Consider the following 22,664-nt stretch of genomic DNA (forward strand, 5'->3'; position numbering starts at 1 on the left):
GCCCGGCACATCTGCCTGTACAGATATGAGATGACAGCACCACCTCAGTTGTAGATGGCTGTATCCTCGAACCAGGCAATATGATGCAGAAAACGGAGGCTCACTAGGTTCCCCGAAGTGTTCGGGAACAAGACCGCCCCCCCCTCCCAAATAGAAGAAGCAACAGCAGCCTCGTATATCGCTGTACATCCACATCCGCTGACTCATCGGTGATAGTATGGTGGATCTGCACCAGGTGGTCTCTAATGGGGACCAACTGTATACGACTGGACCCAGACGCTACCACCTCGTCCTCCGGCACGAAACCCGTGAGCATGTGCAGCATATCCCAATATGCCTGCCGCAAATAATATCTCATGGTCGCAGGTAGTAAAACTGGCAAGCCATCAGCGGACAGGTCATATAAAATCTCAGCGTCGTGGAGTGTGATGGTGGCCTCGCCGATAGGCAAATGGAAAGTGTGTGTCTCCGGTCGCCACCGCTCAATCAAGGCCGTGATCAAAGCATAGTCGAGTTGTATCCGACCAATCCTAATAATCCTATATAATCCCATCTCCTCCAGGTAATGGACCACGCGGGGATGTAGAACGCAGGGAGGACTCAAAAACTCCTACAATAGATCCACTCTCCTAGCCCGGAAAGTCTGCGTAAGCAACTGTCCGTCCCATATATACTCGGATCTATGCTGGGGCTGTAGGGTTAATAGATCCAACATCTGAGGGCCGGGATGTATAGTCGCGTCCATGTCGTCAACTGTAAATTCATATTTTTTAATAACTTAATTGTACAAATATATATATATATATATATGGGTTCAGGGCTCGATATTTTGAGGACCAGTGACACCAAACTATCATTAATAATTATGTGTTTTTATTATAATTTAAATTCATATTTTTTAATAACTTAATTGTACAAATTATATATATATATATATATATATATATATATAATTATTAACTTAATTGTACAAAGTTTGCATTTTCAACAATCAATATAAGATACTTAAACAAAAGGAATTCTAAGCTAAAATACTACACATTACTACGCTACAAGGCTCTAAATTTTACTACGCTAAAAGGGTCTACGTTTTACTACGCTTAAAAGGTCTAGATTTTACTACGCTACAAAATAATCTAAACTAACCATAAACAACAAATAAATTTAATTGCAAATAAAACACAAAACGGCATGAAAACACATATATATATATAAAATAGGATATTAACAGACAAATTTATTTTACAAATTTATATTTTATTAGAAAAACTAATATTAAATCCGGATAAATTTAACATGCTAGTTTCGAAAAAAACACAAACCGAAATAGAACACATACAAATCAAATAATATGCATTATTATAAATGTTTCAACTTAAAATAAATCGAAATACCTCGATTTAGAATTTTCGGAAAGCAAAAAGATTGAAATTTTGACTCCGGAAGTGTGAATCAACAATAACACGAAGCTCTCCTCGAATGTGGGACCTACGTTCTTCAAGTTTTATGTGTCGGGGGGACCCAAAAAAAATTTTAAAAAAAAAATGAAGGCAGAAGCGGGTATGGGGTGGGGGGCCGAGAAGAGAGGGGAAGGTTAAAATAATAGAGGAGGAGTCGACGAAGAAGACGGAGGGTTTAAAAAATGTATGTATAGCGCCACAATACCTGGCGCTATACATTAATGATGTATGTATAGCGCCAGGTATTGTGGCGCTATATCTGGGCGTGTTAGATTTTACAGTATAGCATTACAATACCTGGCGCTATACATTAACGGTGTCGTTACTGTTAATGTATAGCGCCAAGTATTGTGGCGCTATATATAAAAATATAACCTTTTTTACCACCTATTTGTGTACTTTGAGTCCAAAAGAACCACATTTTGGTTCCGGTCTCCTCTATATACCTACTGCTCAATATTCGACAATATATGGCAGGCAGAGTGATTAAAAGATAGCGCATCAAAAATAAGATCAGAGTGAAAATCAGTTAGATCAAAAGTCAAAACATTGAGATATTGTTTCCCATTTGGGACAAGCAAGGGTCAATTCTATTAGACAAGACATCTCAAAACTCCATTCTCACCTGCTTCGACTTGCTTTTACATCATCGTCTACTCCTATTACTAGTTAGCAAGTCGATCGATCAAACCAAAATTTCAAGCTTATAGGTTCATGATTCTAATCGTTTTAAATTATTGGGTTCTAAATTAATAATTTATATGTATTCAATTAAATTATTAAAGACAAATACAGGACTCGAACTAAAACTATTGGATTCGGCCGAACCCGCTTTCCGTACTCCAGCTCCACCCCTGCTAGTAGCATCAAAATAAAATCATCCAAAAAAATGATGGGACTGATAGTAGGAGTATTAAATGGGATAATTGGGAGGTTAAGATGAGTTGAATTAAACCCAAAAATCGCTTGAATCAAGATGAGCGAGTCAATTTGAGCTAAATAATAAAACTTAACCCTGCCAACTAAAAATCAATTTTCATTTAGTTATTAATTGTTCTTTTTATCATTGTTAATTACCAAATAAAGCAGCACAAACACAAAAAGAAAAAACTCTTTCCTTTATATATGACTATATTTAACCAACCAAATCAAAGCTTAAAAAAGTTAACGTAACTAACCAAATCCAAAAGGTTTAATGTTCCATTTTTTGGTGGCTCAAACTTTTAGATGGACTTGGATCATAATCAAATTATACGTTAATGAATATATGCTCCCTCTCACCTAGATCCTAGTTAAACTGGAGTATATTATATTTTTATGGGTTAAATTTGACACCTTTAATTAGACATCATGAGAAATTGTTTTGTTTTAATTAGTTTAGAGAAAGCAGAAGAGGTAGAAGAACTAGGATCAGATGAGATTTTCTTTAAATACAAAAAGAAGAGCCATACTGCAGGAGGTGGCCGGGGCGGATTTAGGGGTGGAAGGGTTTCCGAACCCCCTTCGCTAAAAAGTTATATTGTATATATAAGGTAAAATCTATTTTTTAGCCTTATATATTATATTTTGAATTTGCTTGACACGACCAAAGAACATAGCTTAATGGTCAAGGAGGTTTAAAATATTTATAAGGTTATTGGTTTAATTTTCACTAATTATAATTTTTTTGAACTCACTTAGCAAAAATCATGCCTCGGTCACTGTGAGGTGGAAGAAAGATTTAAAAGCATGAGAAAGCTCAATGTCAGAAAACAATTAACAGCTTGTTGGGATGGTTGTTACCTATTATATTGTATCATATTGTTACTTTAAATACAATGTTTGTTTTGATTGTTACTTAAATTTTATTGTATCGTATCGTTAAATCCATCGCTATGTAACAACGAAAAGTGCCACTTTATAGAACGACGGATTTGGTATGGCGGCATCGTTACCTAGCTTTTTTCTCTCATCTTGCCCTTCCTTATTATTAAATAATTATATTTTATCATTTACCATACTCTTTTATATAATAATTCCACTATGTATTCTATTTTTTCTTAGTAACATTGCAAGTTTATTTTTTGTATTGTTGGTGCATGACATCATGGAAATGACAACAAACGATACAATCTATCCAAACGTTGTATTTATCAAACAATACAATACAATATATTACAATATAATACGATACATTATGAAACGATACGTAACAACAATCCAAACAAGCATGAGAAAAAGTTCAAAAGGAAAAGCAAAGTGAATGGCCCTGCTTTTGTTTTGGAAGTTGTATGCAAACAGCAAACCCATTGTAGTAAAATCTTCTCCACCACAACTATATATATGATTGTCAGGTTCATATATATTCGAACGTGAAGTCACCTCTGAAACTAATGTCCATTAGAATTCTGTCGTCTAAATATGCACCCCACTTCCACTAATGGGAAAAGCAACTCAATTATATTCCTTAGCCTATTGCGGCCCTTTTGGTGTCTATTCAAAAGCTAGGGTGTTCAAACCGAATCGGTAAAATCGTACCAAATCGAAAAACCAAACCAAACTAATTAAAAAATTCGATTAGGTTTGGTTTGACTTGATTTGGTATTGAATAAAAAAATTCGAATCAAACCGACATATAAATATATAAATTTTATTTTATATTTTTAAGACTTTATAGTGAATTTTCTTTAGAAAATGTAGAAATATTTGGGATCCTCTCATGTATTAACCTTGAAAGCGTAAATTAACGAAAAATTATTGTTAGACGACTAAGAAAATAACTATCATGTGTTACTAAAAAAATTCTCCCATTAGAATATTTTAATAGATCATATGTTTGTCAATTTTTTCCATATTTACTAAACATATATTCACTTATCAAAGCTTTGTCTATAATTTTAACAAAGTAAGATTGAAATAATATTCATGTAACAAAAGATCCGAAAAACCCGACAAAACCGAAACAATCCAAACCGATATAATTGGTTTGGTTTGATTTTAATAAAATCGAACCAACCCGATTCATGTACACCCCTATCAAAGGCATTCAACATTTTAATCGGCGGTTACTTAAGTGTTATTGCATGTATTAGTACCACTACTTTGTGGTGATGGTGCAAAGCAGTGGTGGCAGAATGGATATAAAGAACAGCTAGGTTGGATAATAAACTTTTAAAAAATGGGTCAAGTATGAATAAGAACCATATTATTCACTTAGAAAATGGATAACTAATGATTTAACTTTTACATTTGTAGATTTAAATTGGGGGTTCCTCAAACTTGGGATACTAAGAATTTTCATAGAAGTGATCATATTCAAAAAGCCATAGATAATATGTTTACCTATATTATCCGTCAGTTAACTTATTTTCTATCAGAATTAAATATGGATCGAGTTGGATAATTTATTCTTTTTCGCATTACTCATTTTCGACTTGTCCATCGACCCGATAACCCGCCCGTTTGTCACCCCGGCACAATACTTAGTTAAGTATTCTTGTTAAAGGAAAAACTACTAGTACTATTCAAGTCAAGAGCAGCATGCTCATACACGTTTGTCCATTCATAAATCACTCTTACGATAAAGAATGTGATTTTCCTCTTTTGTCCACCGAAGAATGAGGAGAGAAAAAGAAAAGGATGAGGACTATGGAATTAGAGTACTACTTGCTAAAGAACATTTATCGAGAACCAAGCTGGACACGGGTGGGATAAAAAATAACAACATAAGGAAAATTGCTATAAATATATTGTATTGTGGATTAGTACTCCGTTGTAAATAAGTTTCTTGAAGAAACTTATCTATATTGAATTCCATCGTAAATATATTTATGTATTTAGTGTTTCATTTGAAATAAACCTCTTGAAAAAGCTTGTCATTTCGAAACTCCGTTGGGAATAAATATTACTCCTGTAGAAGATTATCTATAGTTGGTACCATAGCAACTTACAAGCAGTTTGCAGTAGCAGCATACAAGCAACTTACACAGCAGCTTACAGTAGCATAGCTTACACAACATCTTCCTTTCTTCTATAAATAGAAGAGATTTCAATTGATTTTGTACATCAGTTTGAAGTTGAATAATATATCAGTCTCTCTCTATACTTGTCTTTGGTTAATTTACTTTATATAGTCTTTATTTTATAACAAAAATAAAAATTAATGTATGAGCGAATGAATACCTAACTCGTATTAAAATATGATATATTTTCAGAAATTATCTTCTGTGTGGTTTGCGGGCTATTACATAGTGAGAGGTTTACCCAATGCGCAAGAGAGTGCTCACTCGAAAGACAGAGACGATAGCGGCTGCGAATTTTCCAAGTTCCAAAAAAAAAAAAGGAATAACATGTATGTTCCCTAATATTATATGAAACTAGAGTTCTTTAAACTTTATGCCGCAAAAGGCACCTTCCTTAACATGCAAAAATAGATAGAGCAGTCGACCAACAATAGTTTCTAAATACCAAAGACAATGAAGTCCTGCCATAAACTGGCCCTAACACACAAGATGCTCCTAAAGTCACAGCAAATATAAAGGTCTGAAATTCTTGCACTAATTGTTCCTCAATATCTAATGATTAATAAACCAAGAGGTCCAACTCAACAAACATATGTTTCCACATTTCGGTCCTCTTCAAGGGATAAGAGCCTTGACTCATCATCAAGAGATTTCAAACTAACATACCTCATCTCAAAAAGGCAGCGACGAAAGTAGAATTTTCATCAAAAAAATTTAAATAATAAAAAAATAAACGTTTGAAGAAGCTAACAGGATTTAACTATATATACACTGTATAATTTTTTTGTAAAAGGGGTCCTCCCCCTCCCCCCAGCTCCACCCTTGAGAAGGGGTAAGAACGGGACTCATGGAAGTAACATATACATGAGCCGATTCAAACTTACATCACCATACAAAGAATTTTTACACTATTAGTATAATTTAACATGTTATAACTGTTAGAACTCTGTATTCAAAAACCAGAAAACTAAAAACGTAGTTTAAAAAACGAAAGCAGAAAAAATTCCGAGGCCACAAGTTTCTTGTGTTTCCTTAAGGAATTTAATCCTCTCACAATGCCCAAGGTTGCGGATTAATTCCTCCCAGAATAGAACGGAATAACTATTCTGTGATAGCGGCACTTCAAATCACAGAATTTCGACGAACTCAAATGGCGGAAAAAATCACACAAAATGCTTACGTTTTGTTGTTGGAAAACAATGCAGAATGCAGAAGTTTGGGGGGAGTGATTTCAGATTTTTTCGGTAGTGGAAATTGAGGCTAAGCCCCTCTATTTATAGCCAGCAAGGTTGAGTCTCAACAGGTGCAAAGGTGCATGTTCAATGATAAGGTGTCTCTTCAGCTATTGAATGGAACGTTTCAACTGTTGATCGCGAAATAATTCCGCGATCTTCCAATGCGCGAAAATGATTCCACGATCTTCCAACGCAAAAAATATTAGAAAAGAAAATGTTAAATAACAGAATAGGAAATAAATTTGGTCCAAAAAATTATCAATTAAATCAATTGACCAAATTCGAAGCCGAAGCCGAGCGAGCGAGCGAGCGACGACGGCGCGAGGCACCACTTCTTCTTAACTCTTTAAGAGCTAGAAGATGAGCTTCTATATATATACACAAAGATTTTCTTTCCTTCTTCCAATGAGGGATAAAGTGCATTAGTAAAGTTTCTAATTCAAAATTTCACTTTCCTCCATTTTTTTCCCCACTATTTTCCATTCACACCTCTTTTGTTATTAATAACAAAACCCAACAATCCCCCACATGAATGAAGAATGGCTATCCGAAAAAATATGCATAAAAAATTGTGTGTGATTCGCAAGTAAGGATTAATCGCATTTGGATAAGTAGGTTTCCTTTTGAATTTTCCGTAGTGAACATATGTCAGATATACTCGATCAATCGGTAGATTTGATATCTTTGAACCGTCGAACTTTAGTGTATACCTAGACAGTCATATATCACACAATCAACCCTTGACCGTCTCTGGTTCTCATTGTTGTGTTCATTTCAGCCATGAACACCGCCTGATTTCTTAAGTGCGTAGAGAACTGGCCTTACAACATTCTCCTTGAAGCGGCTTACACTTCACACTTATATAGGTGATTTCTAAACGGGTTATCCCGTAGATACACTATTTGATATACCCCGTATCAAACTTAGAAACTATTTTAAAAGTCCTAACGCTTTATCCTTGGTACTGAACATTGTCTGCATCATGAGAATTGACCAAAATTTTATTTGACAATGTTGAACTGTCACTAATGACTTTGTTTGATCTCTTTGAACCTAGATCTTGGGATATCTAGTCTTCTAGGTAGAGTTACCGCCATAGTGACTTTTCCTCAGCCATAGTCCCATTCCCTTTGATGACTTCTCAACTGCCTCTCTAGGTAGGCCTTTTGTAAGCAGATCCGATACATTCTCTTTTGACTTTACATAGTCAATTGTGATAATTCTACTAGAGAGTCGTTGTCTAACGGTATTATGCCTTCGTCGAATGTGACGAGCTTTCCCGTTATACATAACGCTCCTAGCCCTTCCTATTGTTGCTTGACTGTCGCAATGTATGCATACAGGTGCCAAAGGTTTGGGCCAAAAAGGAATGTCTTCTAAGAAATTCCGGAGCCATTCAGCTTCTTCACTGGCCTTATCTAAAGCTATAAACTCAGACTCCATTGTAGAGCGAGCGATTCTTGTCTATTTGGACGACTTCCAAGACACTGCTCCTCCACCAATGGTAAAAATATATCCACTTGTGGATTTTATTTCCGTTGATCCAGTTATTCAATTTGCATCACTATATCCCTCAATAATGGTGGGATAATTATTGTAATGCAATGCATAGTCTTGAGTATATTTCAAATATCTCAAAACTTGTTTCATTGCTATCCAATGAGCTTGGCTGGGATTTGTGTATCGACTAAGCTTGCTTATTGCACAAGCTATATCAGGTCGTGTACAATTCATAATATACATCAAACTTTCCAACACTCAAGCATATTCCAATTGAGATTTACTTTGACTTTTATTCTTTACAAGAGTATGATTTAAATAAATTGGTGTTTTTGCTTCTTTAAAGTCCAAATAGTTGAACTTTTCAAGAACCATTTTAATATAATGAGATTGATACAAAGCTAGACCTTGAGGAGTCTGTAGGATCTTAATTCCCAAAATTAAATCGGCAACTCCTAAGTCTTTCATATCAAACTTACTAGTAAGCATGCGCTTAGTAGCATTTATGTTAGCAACGTCGTTACTCATTATCAGCATATCAACCACATATAAACAAACAATGACTATTTGATGTCACACTCATTGATCTTGAAACCATTTGACAACATTATTTGGTCAAATTTCGCATGTCATTGTTTTGGTGTTTGTTTTAGTCCGTAAAGTGACTTAACAAGTCAACACACTTTCTTTTCTTTTTCGGGAACTACAAACCCTTCAGGTTGTTCCATATAGATTTCTTCCTCTAAAACTCCATTTAAGAAGGTTGTCTTTACATCAATCTGATGGATTTGAAGGCCATACACGGCGGCTAACGCTATTAACACCCGGATAGATGTAATCCTTGTTACCGGCGAGTATGTGTCAAAGTAATCAAGACCGTCTTGTTGTTTAAATCCTTTAACAACTAATCTTGCCTTGTATTTGTCAATAGTACCATCGGCTTTCATTTTCCTTTTGAAAATCCATTTAGAGCCCAAAGGTTTATTTCCCGGAGGAAGATCAACCAATCCCCAGGTGTGATTACTTAATGTGAATTCTATCTCACTATTGACTGCCTCTTTCCAATATTGTGCTTCTGAGGAAGACATTGCTTCTTTGAACGTTTGAGGCTCATTTTCCAATAAGAATGCCAGAAAATCTGGTCCAAAGAAAGTGGTTGTCCTTTGACGTTTACTATGTCTTGGATTTTCCTCGTCAAACGTACTTTCCTTTGCTTCTTCTCGAGGTCGCTTAGATTTTTCATTAGACTACTCACATTCCATTTTATACGGATAAATATTCTCAAAGAATTCAGCATTATCCGATTCAATTACCGTATTAATATGAATGTCGGAATTTTGTGATTTATGAACCAGAAAATGATATGCCTTACTATTTGTTGCATATCCTACGAAAACGCAATCAACGGTTTTTGGTCCAATTTTTACCCTTTTGGGTTTAGGAACTTGTACTTTAGCCAAACACTCCCACACTTTAAAATATTTTAAGTTGGGTTTCCTTCCTTTCCATTTTTCATATGGAATGGATTGCATTTTGTTATGGGGAACTCGATTTAGTATTCGATTAGCTGTAAGAATAGCTTCCCCCCACAAGTTCTGAGGTAAACCAGAACTTATTAACAAGGCGTTCATCAGCTCCCTTAACGTTCTATTCTTTCTTTCCGCAACCATTAGATTGCGGTGAGTAAAGGGCAGTTGTTTGGTGAATAATGCCATTTTTCAAACATATTTCTTCAAAAGGAGATTCATATTCGCCGCCTCTATCACTTTTTATCATTTTGATCTTTTTGTTTAATTGCATTTCAACTTCATTTTTGTATTACTTGAATGCGTCTATTGCTTCATTTTTACTATTAAGTAAGTAAATATAGCAATATCTAGTACAGTCGTCAATGAAAGTTATGAAATACTTTTTCTCATCGCGAGATGGTATTGACTTCATGTTGCAAATATCCATGTGAATTAAGTCTAAAGGATTTGAATTCCTTTCAACTGACTTATAAGGATGCTTAACATACTTTGATTCCACATATATTTAACATTTCGAATTATTGCATTCAAACTTAGGCAATACTTCCAAATTAATCATTTTTCGCAAAGTTTTGAAGTTGACATGGCCTAAACGTTCATGCCATAAATTATTTGACTCAAGCAAGTAAGAAGAAGCTGAAATTTTATTCATATCAATGGCAATTACATTGAGTTTGAAAAGGCCCTCGGTCAGGTAACCTTTTCCTACATACATTTCATTCTTACTAACTACAACCTTGTCGGAAACAAAAATACACTTAAAGTCATTCTTGACTAGAAGTGATATCGAGACTAAATTCTTCTGCATTTCAGGAACATGAAGAACATCTTTTAGAGTCACAATCTTTCCAGAAGTCATCTTCAAAGCTATCTTGCTCGTTCCTTCAATTTTTGTAGCAGCGGAATTTTCCATAAACACTGTCTCGTTAGGTCCAACGGGAGCATAAGAAGTAAACAACTCCTTGTTAGCACAAACATGTCGAGTTGCTCCTGAATCAATCCACCATTCTCTAGGATTTCTGACTAGGTTGCATTGTGAAAGCATGGCACATAAGTCGTCTATCATTCTTCTCAATCATGTTTGCTTGACTTTTCTTCTTATCCTTCTTTGGTGCACGACATTCAGTAGCCTTGTGTCCAACCTTTCCACCATTGTGGCAATTACCTTTGAACTTCTTCTTGCTTGGATAATTCTTTGGTCCAGACGGCTTCTTTCTCTTTTTACTCGTTGAAGCTTCCTCAACAATATTTGCACTCATTATTGTTGAATTTCCACGATATTTCTTCTCAACAACCTTGTTGTCCTCTTCAATCCATAGACGAACACTAAGGTATTCAAGCGTCATCTCATTGCGCTTATGTTTCAAGTAATTCTTAAAGTCCTTCCACAGCAGAGGCAGTTTTTCAATAAATGCCGCAACTTGAAACGCTTCATATATGACCATACCTTCAATCATAAATTTATTATTAGTACAATAATCAATATCTTGAATAAAAATATTGACTCGTTTTATACCTTCAGCAAGGAGGTCATGAACAATTACTTGAAATTCTTGGACTTGCGTTATGACAGATTTACTGTCAACCATTTTGAAATCCAGAAATTTGGCAGCCACAAACTTCTTTAGTCCAGCATCTTCAGTCTTGTACTTCTTTTCAAGAGCATTCCATAATTCTCTTGATATTTTCATGACGCTATAAACATTGTACAAGCCGTCTTCCAAGCAACTTAAAATATAATTTTTGCGTAAAAAGTCAGAATGCTTCCATGCCTCAGTGACATCAAATCGTTCATTTTCAGGAGTTTCTTCTCCCAGAACTGGAATGTCTTCGCTGATAAAGCACTGTAAACTGAGTGTGGTCAGGCAGAAGAACATTTTATGTTGCCAACGCTTAAATTCCATACCGGAAAACTTTTTGTGTTTTTCTGCCGGTGCCATCGTCGGTGCAGGAGTTGTGCGACTTGAAGACGCATTTGTCATTGCAGCAATAGTCCCAACAGAACCATTCTGTTGTTCCGCACTCATTGTCATCTTTCTGTAAAAGAAAATGATAAACAGAATTAGTATCTCGGTAAAGTTTTTATATCTTCAAACCAAATACAAACAACCGAGTTTTTATATCTTGGATTGAGTAGAAAGTCACAAAGACTTTAATCTCAAATTGGAGTAGAAAATTAGAAGATTTTAATCACCAAAACAGGAGTAGAAAATCAATAAGATTTTAGTCTCCCAAAGCAGAAAGTAAGATTGAATACAGAAATAAAACGTTAAATTCCTTAAGCTTGTTAGAACTTTGTATTCAAAAACCAGAAAATTAGAAACGTTAGTTTAAAAAACGAAAGCAGAAAAAATTCCGAGCCCACAAGTTTCTTGTGTTTCCTTAAGGAATCTAATCCCCTCACAATGCCCAAGGTTGCGGATTAATTCCTCCCAGGATAGAATGAAATAACTATTCTGTGATAGCGGCACTTCAAATCACAGAATTTCGGCGAACTCAAATGGCGGAGAAAATCACACAAAATGCTTACGTTTTGGTGTTGGAAAACAATGCAGAATATAGAAGTTTGAGGGGAGTGATTTCAGATTTTTCGGGGGTGGAAATTGAGGCTAAGCCCCTCTATTTATAGCCAGCAAGGTTAAGTCTCAATAGGTGCAAAGGTGCATGTTCAATGATAAGGTGTCTCTTCAGCTATTGAATGGAATGTTTCAATTGTTGGTCACGAAATAATTCCGTGATCTTCCAATGCGCGAAAATGATTCCACGATCCTCCAACACAAAAAATATTTAGAAAAGAAAATGTTAAATGATGGAAATGGAAATAAATTTGGTCTAAAAAATTATCAATCAAATCAATTGACCAAATTCGAAGCCGAAGCTGAGCGAGCGAGCGACGACGACGGCGCGAGGCACCACTTCTTCTTAACTCTTTAAGAGCTAGAAGATGAGCTTCTATATATATACACACAAAGATTTTCTTTCCTTCTTCCAACGAAGGACAAAATGCATTAGTAAAGTGAACTAATTCAAAATTTCACTTTCCCCCATTTCTTTTCCCATCATTTTCCATTCACACCTCTTTTGTTATTAATAACAAAACCCAACAATAACAAGTTTTTTATTTTATTTTTTAGGTAACTAGTTAAACTCATACATTCAAGCTAATTTCGATCGTGCAACAGTTAACTGATCTGCCTAACTCAGCTTCTTGAAAGATTCTACACAACAATGGTTCATTTCCTCTCATACATCTGTACTGCTTCAGAATTTGATGATCTCACAAATAGGTGGAAAATTTGCTTGAAATGGGGTTTAGCATTTGGGCGAGAAAGCTTGTTGTTCCTACATTAACTTTTGAAATAAACACTTTCCTATTTTAGTAAATTTAACAGATGTAACTATATTTTGGACCTTTATGATGGTTGTATACGCCGACGTCCACCCAAATTGATGTATTAAAAACTAATCCAAGAATATCTTTTTCTGTTATAAAATAAAAACTATAAAGTAAATAAATTGAAGACAAGTATAGAGATTGATATGTTATTCAATATCAAACTGATATATATAATAAACTGAAATCTCCTCTATTTATAGAAGAAAGGAATCTTATGCGTAAGCTGCTACTGTAAGCTGTTGTGTAAGTTGGTTGTAAGTTGCTACAGCAAGCTGCTTGTAAGCTCCTACTGTAAGTTATTATTATACCAGAATATTTATCCATAACGGAATACCGAAATGATAAGATTTTTCAGAAGGCTTATTTCCAATAACACCAATTTATTTAAATCATACTCTTGTAAAGAATAAAAGTCAAAGCAAATCTCAATTGGAATATGCTTGAGTGTTGGAAAGTTTGATGTATATTATGAATTGTACACGACCTGATATAGCTTGTGCAATAAGCAAGCTTAGTCGATACACAAATCTCAGCCAAGCTCATTGGATAGCAATGAAACAAGTTTTGAGATATTTGAAATATACTCAAAACTATGCATTGCATTACAATAATTATCCCGCCATTATTGAGGGATATAGTGATGCAAATTAAATAACCGGATCAACGGAAATAAAATCCACAAGTGGATATATTTTTGCCATTGGTGGAGGAGCAGTGTCTTGGAAGTCGTCCAAATAGACAAGAATCGCTCGCTCTATAATGGAGTCTGAGTTTATAGCTTTAGACAAGGCCAGTGAAGAAGCTGAATGGCTCCGGAATTTCTTAGAAGACATTCCTTTTTGGCCCAAACCTTTGGCACATGTATGCATACATTGCGACAGTCAAGCAACAATAGGAAGGCTGTGAGCGTTATGTATAACGGGAAATCTCGTCACATTCGACGAAGGCATAATACTGTTAGACAACTACTCTCTAGTGAAATTATCACAATTGACTATGTAAAGTCAAAAGAGAATGTATCGGATCCGCTTACAAAAGGCCTACCTAGAGAGGCAGTTGAGAAGTCATCAAAGGGAATGGGACTATGGCTGAGGAAAAGTCACTATGGCGGTAACTCTACCTAGAAGACTAGATATCCCAAGATCTAGGTTCAAAGAGATCAAACAAAGTTATTAGTGACAGTTGAAATACAACAAAAACAGAGCAATTTGAATACATATATACATCTGAATACATAAATTATATTAATTAATAAAATATATGAATACATTCATGGAATAGAACGAGACAGTGAATACAATGAAATACATGGAATATAGCGAGATACATTGAAATACAATGAAAAAAAAGATAATAAATACAATGAAACACGTGGAAACACAGTGAGATACATTGAAATACATTGATATATATTAACAGAAAATTCAAGTTGCTCAGCCCCAAACTTCGTCGTCTTTGTTCAAGAACAACCCTAATGTCGTCTCGTCGGGAGGGCCGCGATTCTGACTTGAAACGCCATTGTTCCTGTTACCATAATACCCTCGCGTGCGCTTGAAAAAACCTATTCTTTACAATTGAATTTGAATGGCTCTTGTGGATTGGGACGGAAAACCCCGAATTGGGCAGAACCCTAGAACGACGAATAGAAGAGGAAGGCGGAGATTTATTTAGAGTTTTGTTTCTAAATTCCGGATTGGTAATATAATCTGAAGAGAAGGAAGACGTAGACCCTAGAACCCTCACGTTTCGATCTGAGCATCAAACAATTTTCTGGCATTACAATGCTTTCCTCAATTTTTCTCTCTCATTCCCGTTTCGATCTGTATTTGGGAGAATTGTGTTTGGGAGAATTATGGTTGTATTCATGGAGAAAGACTGGAGTTGAGAGAGAGGGTGGAGAAAAATCTAAAAGAATGAGAGAGAAAAATAATACAATACGTATTTTATGGCTTAAGAGTAGGAGGTGACCATAAATAGATATTTGGCTATAAAAATCAAAAGGTAGCTATGGAAAATAATTTTTTAAAATAAATAAGGTATCAACCTTTGCTATATGAGGTAAAAATTCTAAAAATTAACCCTAGTAGTCGTCCACCCAATCACTTAAAATAGAAATAGCCGATAGAGGTGTATGTGTGTGTGTGTGTATATATATATATATATATATATATATATTTGTATATAATCAATATTTAATCTATGAATATGATTAGAAAAAATAAAAAATGAATATAGCAAGCTATTTGCGTAAAGATCCTTAATAACATTGTGGACACTCATGGCTAGGCCCTATTTATCAGCTTTACAACTTTATTTCTCACAACGTAAAGCAAAAAGTGAATATTGGTTAAATTATATTTGAGAAATCATTTAATTACACTGTTTTAGTATTATGGATACATAAATGAATGACATAAAATAAGTGATCAATTTGTTTTTTTTTTTGTCCAAAATAAGTGTCCATTTATATAATCAAGAAAAAATTAAATTTGTTTTTTCAAAATTACCCCTATGTACGTATCTCTAAAAAGTCATTTACTCCTCACATTTGAGGAAAAAAAATAAGTGCTATTATAACTATGCTGCAATATTTAATTAAGGGTAGTTTAGTTACACTAACTATTTTTATCTAGAATTTAGTATTTCTTTAATGGATGTGCCGAAGGTAATTGATCACTTATTATGGACCGAAAAAAATACCATAATAAAAGCTAGTAATATAAGAGAACACAATTCTGATCTCAGAGTTATAAATTTAGATTTTTCTACTGTTATCTCTATTATTTATGCAAAAAGGTAAAAGACAAAAAGAGTTAAAACACTATCAAATCTACGCGTACACAATCTTATTTGAACAAAAATTCAAAAGGAGAAGGGATATAATATATGTACCAAACACTTAGAGAAATTGACCTTCTATAGCTCCTCAAAATTTTAACAGCACATATTTTCTCCATTGACACAAAATATAATTTTGGCCCAAACATATTACATTTAATAGTCCGAAATATCTATTTGTATTTTTTATATACTGACAGTCTATTTTGTATATTTTTTGTATAATGATAGTCTATTTTGTATATTGTTTGTATAGCGATAGTTTATTTTGTATATATTTTGTATTGTGACAGTCTATTTAGTATATTTTTTTATAGTGACAGTCTATTTTGTATATATTTTGTATAATGACAATCTATTGTATATAAATTGTATGGTGACAAGCTATTTAATATATTTTTTGTATAGTGCAGTCTATTTTGTATATATTTTGTACAGTAACAATCTATTTAATATTTTTTTTGTATAATGACTGTTTATTTTGTATATATTTTATATAGTGACAATCCATTGTATATATTTTGTATAGTGAAAAGAGAAATAAGTGTTACTATAACTATGCTGCAATATTTAATTAAGGGTAGTTTAGTCACACTAACTGTTTTTATCTAGAATTTAATATTTTCTTAATGGATGTGCCAAAGACAAATTGATCATTTATTATGGACCGGAGGAAGTACATAATAAAAGCTAGTAATATAAGAGAACACAATTCTGATCTCAAGAGTTATAAATTTAGATTTGTCTACTTTTATCTCTATTATTTATGCAAAAAGGTAAAAGACAAAAAGAGTAAAAACACTATCAAATCTACGCGTACACAATCTTATTTGAACAAAAATTCAAAAGGAGAAGGAATATAATATATGTACCAAACTATTTAGGGATGGCAATGAGGCGGTGCGGGTACGGGGCGGGACGGGTTGGAACCTATGCAGGGCAATGCGGGTTTTAATTTTTGCGGGTGCGGGGTGGGGCGGTTTGATTTTTTTTTTTTTTAAATATTCTTGCGGGTTGCGGGTCTTCACTCTCAAACATCGATTTATTAACTGTTAATGTATCCTCTCGGACACATATGATCACTACAATTGACATAAAGAAAGCACAGGTGATAAAGATATGAAGTAAGCCTCTTCGTAATGTGAGACAACAAAAGAAAGCAACAAACTACCCGTATATTATAATTTTTCCCTTCTTTATCTTTTCGAATTCCTTTTCTCGTTTTCAGAATAATTACAGTATATTAGACAAATAGAAATGTCTAGCATGAAAATTCAACAACTATCCTTCTTCTTGTAATTTAATTATAATACACGGTATTAAATTTGTAATAAACATTTTCTTTTGACTTCTACACCACCCATCGAATAAAAAAATTATTTTGTTTATAATATGTGACGGCAGTGGCTCATTATGGATTAAGCAAGCTTTTTCAACCATAACAGCTGCAATTATTAAGTGAAACCACCTAGGTTAGACATAAAATATTCCAGCAAAAAAAAAAAGTAATTTAAGTGAAACCACCCAGCTTTTTATAGTGATAGTCTATTGTTTATAAATTGTATATTGAAAATCTATTTAGTATTTTTTATATATATAGTGACAGTCTATTTTGTATATATTTTGTATAGTGACAGTCTATTTAGTATATTTTTTGTATAATGACAGTCTATTTTGTATATATTTTGTATAGTGACAATCCATTGTATATATTTTGTATAGTGACAGTATATTGTATATAAATTGTATAGTGACAGTCTATTTTATACATATTTTGTATAATGTAATCTATTTTGTATGTATTTTGTATCCCGAGCACTTTTATCTATCCAGCGTGTATAGATTGTATTTTGACGCCACTATGTGTGTTCTTAATGGTGGCAACATTTCTATCCTTTTCAGTTGCTAGCCCTTACTCTTGTTTTTAGGCTATGACTTGTATGGGGTCATTTTGTGATTATCGGGTGATATCAGTTTGGCCCGAGTGACTATATATGAATTTTGCTCAACTACTTATACACATGTCCGATTTTCATATTTCTCACTTACAACATTTAAAAATATGAATCTTTATCTCTAGCGTTTAATGTTCGTAACAAATATTCAATTAATTTAAATTTGCTTCACATAAAAGAAAAGCACTCCATAATAATAAAATAAATCTCACCGTAATAATTACTTCTTCCGTCTCAATTTAGATGGCACACTTTCTTTATTAGTCCGTTCCAAAAAGAATGTCTCATTTCTATAATTAAAAATAATTTAATTTATTTTACTTATTTACCCTTACTGATCTTTTATAACTGCATAAATGGCCTCACAAAACTTTTACCCATTAAGTTTTTAAGATCATAAATTTTAAAAGTCTTTCTCTTTTTTCTTAAACCTTGTATCGAGTCAAACTAGTTCATCTAATTTGAAACGTAATACTATTTTCAACATATTCGATTCTCTCAATTATTTATTCCATCATCACTAGGGATGTTCAAAATCGAACCAAAACTGAAAATCGAACCGAAACCGAAGATAATGGCTTATTGGTATGGGGTTAACGGTTTAACGGACGGGGAACAGATTGAAATTTTTTTATTAACGGCTTATCAGTTTGAGGACGGATTATTCAATTTTCTTAACGGATAATCTGTTAACCCGTTAGGAATATATATATATACATATAAAATTTATTTTATCCATATATATATTAAATAATCAAAAACTCTTCGTCCTCCGGTACTCTATCAAAGTGAATTAGAATAAAAGAAAGCCAAATAAAAGGAGTCACCTAACTGTGACAAAAGACAGAATTTGCTATCTGAAACAAGATAACAACACCAGTTACACCACTGCTTCATCAACTTTTCCTGGGTTTTAAGGCTGTGACGACCCGGCCAATCGTCTCATGAGTTACCGCTCCGTTTTTTTCCATTTCTGCTTCTTTATGCTTTGTTATCCGTGTTTTGTGGTATCGGATTGGTGAGATCGAATTCAGAATAATTTTTGGTAAGGTTTGAGACACTTAGTCTCTTTTAAGGAAGTTTAAGTTGAAAAGGTCAACCAGATGTTGACTTATATGTTAGAGGGCTCAGATGTGAGTTCTGATGGTTCGGGTATCCTCGGGAGGTGATTTGGAACTTAGGAGTGTGATCGGAATGAGTTTTGGAGGTTCAGAGTAGATTTAGGCTTGAATTGGCGAAGTTGATATTTTGGCGATTTCCGGTTGGTATGTGAGATTTTGATATAGGGGTTATAATGGAATTCCGGAAGTTACAATAGCTTCATTGTGTTATTTGTGATGTGTGTGCAAAATTTCAGGTCATTCGGACGTGGTTTGGTTGGGTTTTTTATCAAAAATGGAATTCGAAAGATTTTGGAAAGTTAGGCTTGAATCCGATGTATTTTTGGTTGATTTGGTGTTGTTTGAAGTATTTTGAAGATTGGAATAAGTTTGAATAAGTTTTAGGATATGTTGGTGCTTTTGGTTGAGGTTCTGGGGGCCTCGAGTGAGTTTCGGGTGGTTAAACGGATCAAATTTGCATATTAAAGGTTGCAGGTTTTAGCTTCAGATCTGTTGCAGGTTTTTTTTCATCGCGATCGCGTGAGGAGGCTCGCGATCGCGTAGAGCTGTCTCAGGGGGCATCCAGGTTATTCTTCGCGTTCGCGTATATAGGGTTGCGATCGCGTAAGTGTATGTTTCTATGAATCGTGGTCGCGTGGTCTCATTCGCGATCGTGTAGTTGTGAGACTTTGAGCATCGTGTTCGCGTGGGTATATACGTGATCGCGTAGAGTAAAATTTTGGGCCAGCGGTGTTTGTGCTTCGCGATCGCGATTAAGTAAAAATAAGAGCTGGGCAGAATATTTTAAAAGCTCATTTCCGCGAATTTGAGGCTAAGTTCCTCCATTATTGGTCGATTTCGAAGCTTTTTGAAGGGGATTGAAGAGGGATTCAAGGGGAATCACTTGGAGGAAATATTCTTGGACTTAAAACTCGATTCTAATGTGAATTCCATTTAAATAATCATGGAAATTAAGCCAAAAATTGAAGAACTAGGGCTTGGAAATTTAGACCTTTAATTGAGGATTTGAAGGACCATTAGGGGTCGGATTTGAGAACTTTTGATATGTATGAACTCGTGGGGAGATAAGAAATCTATTTATGTAAAAATTATTGAATTCTAAGATGTGGGCCCGAGGGTCGGGTTTTGGTAATTTCGGGATTTGTGTCATATTTTGATTGTTTTCGCTTGGGCTTCGTTCCCTTAGCATATTTTGACGTCCTCATTCTGATTTTGGTTAGATTTGACGCGAGTGGAGGCCGATTCGAGGGGCAAAGGCGTCGCGAGCTAGAGATTTGATCGGTTCGAGGTGAGTAATGATTGTAAATGATGTTCTGAGGTTTAAAACCCCGAATTGCACATTGTAGTGCTATATTAAGGTGAGGCACACGCTTGATGACGAGCGTGGGGACGTTCACTATTGGGGATTGTGACTTGGTCCGTCCCGATTGATGTTTTTACCGCATATTTAACTGAAATCTATTTGTTATCATCATTATTTGGGTTGAATGCCATATTTGGGCCTTGTGCCAACTATTTGAACCCTTCGAGGACTTTTACTGGTATATCCTCACTGTTTTGACTTTATACTTAAACTCAGTCATGTTATATTTCACGGTTTTTCGTACTCAGCCAGGTTTACTCTGTTTTAACACTTAAATGATCTTTTAAATGATATTTTGTGCTGAGAAACATGTTTTACTACTGCCTGATTGGCTTGTGAGGATTTTTGACTAAGTAAGGCCGAGGGCCTATGTTGTGAGGAAACATTTGATACTGATTATGAGGCCGAGGGCCTGAGATATGTACGCCACGAGGTGGCTTGATTGATATGAGGCCGAGGGTCTAGTGATGATGCCACGAAATGGTTTGATATTGCGCTTGGGCCGTAAGGGGCTCCTCCAGGAGTCTGTACACCCCCAGTGAGTGCGGGTACCCATTGTGATGTGAGATTGAGCCCGAGGGGCTGGTATTATTCTATGTGATTGCTCGAGGGACTGGTACTGTTCTAAGATGTTGCCCAAGAGGCGGATTTGTTGATACTGTGCCCGAGGGTCGAGCCTTTAGTGTGTACTTTTCATAATTTGACTGTCAATTACCTGCTTAAACATTTAAAAAGGCTTTTCATGAAACTACATTTGAGTTAAAGAATTCTACCTATCTTTCACTGATTTACTGTTTTTACATGGCTTTACTGCTTCATTATAGAATGTTTTGTGTCTTACGTATTTTCTTACTTTCAATCGTTATTTACATTTGTTAATCACTGAGTTGGAGTACTCACTTTACTCCTTGCACCCTCTATGCAGATTCAGGCGTAGCTGGTCCTGCTCCCGAGTGCTGATCATCTCCAGCTTCAGGCGGACATTCGGAGTTCACGAGGTAGTTGTTTGGCATCTGTAGCCCCGTGCATCTACTCCTTTATCACTTCTATTTCTTTTCAGACAGTTGTACTAGTTTATAGACTTAGTGGGTTTGTATTATGACTTATAGATGCTCATGACTAGTGACACCCTGGTTAGGGCTGTGTATGGGTGTTCTTCCGCGTATTTATGTTATCATCTGTTATTTCAAATTTATTTTATCATGTTTCGATAGTTCTTAATGCTTAACTGTAAAAAAAAATTGGGAAATGGGAAGTGTGGGTTGGCCTTGTCTTCAGGAGAGGCTCCATCACGACCGGGTCGGGGTTTAGGGTCATGACAAGTTGGTATCAAAGTCTAGGTTACATAGGTCTCATGAGTCATGAGCAGGTTTAGTAGAGTCTCGTGAATCGGTATGGAGACGTCTGTATTTATCCTCGAGAGGTTGCAAAACCTTTAGGAAAAACTTCATATTCTTGAAATTCTTGTCGTGCAAATTTGTTGATCTGAGTACTAAACTTCTCTTATTCTATTCTCTCACAGATGGTGAGAACACGCACTACTAGTCAGGATGGAAGACCACCAGTACCATCAGATATGGCCACCAGAGGCCGAGGACGCGGCCGTAGTCGTGGTAGGGATAGGGCAGCTAGGGCAACACCTGCAGATCCACCAGCTGCCCCAGTTCAGGATCAGGTCCCAGTTATGGACGCTCCAGCAGCATCAGCCCTGGCACCAGTTGTGCCCATTGTGATTCCGGGTCTTCAGGAGGCCTTGGCTCAGATCTTATCAGTTTGCACTGGCCTAGCTCAAGCGGTTTCAGCCACTACAGTCGCAGCTACTTCTCAGGCCAGGGGAGGCAATCAAACTCCCGCAGCTCGCACACCTGAGCAGGTCGTGCAGGGACTTCAGACACCGGGGGCACATCTAGTCCAGTTGGTTGCAGCTGCTCAAGACTATATAGTTCCTGCCATGCCGGAGGACGAGCAGCGTAGGTTGGAGAGATTTGGTAGAATTCAGCCTCCGACCTTCAGTGGAGCAGATAGTAAGGATGCCTAGGGCTTTTTGGACAAGTGTCAGAGGATGCTTCGTACAGCAGGTATTCTGGAGACCAGCGGGGTCGGTTTCACTACTTATCAATTTTCAGGAGTTGTTTTTACTTGGTGGGAGGATTTTGAGAGGCTTAGGCCTGTTGGTGCAGCACCCCTTTCTTGGCAGCAGTTCTCTGTTCTCTTTCTAGAGAAGTATGTGCTGCAGTCTTGTAGAGAGGAGCTGCGTAGGTAGTT

This window comes from Nicotiana sylvestris, chromosome 6 (assembly GCF_000393655.2).
Source record: "Nicotiana sylvestris chromosome 6, ASM39365v2, whole genome shotgun sequence".
NCBI classification, from domain to species: Eukaryota; Viridiplantae; Streptophyta; class Magnoliopsida; order Solanales; family Solanaceae; genus Nicotiana; species Nicotiana sylvestris.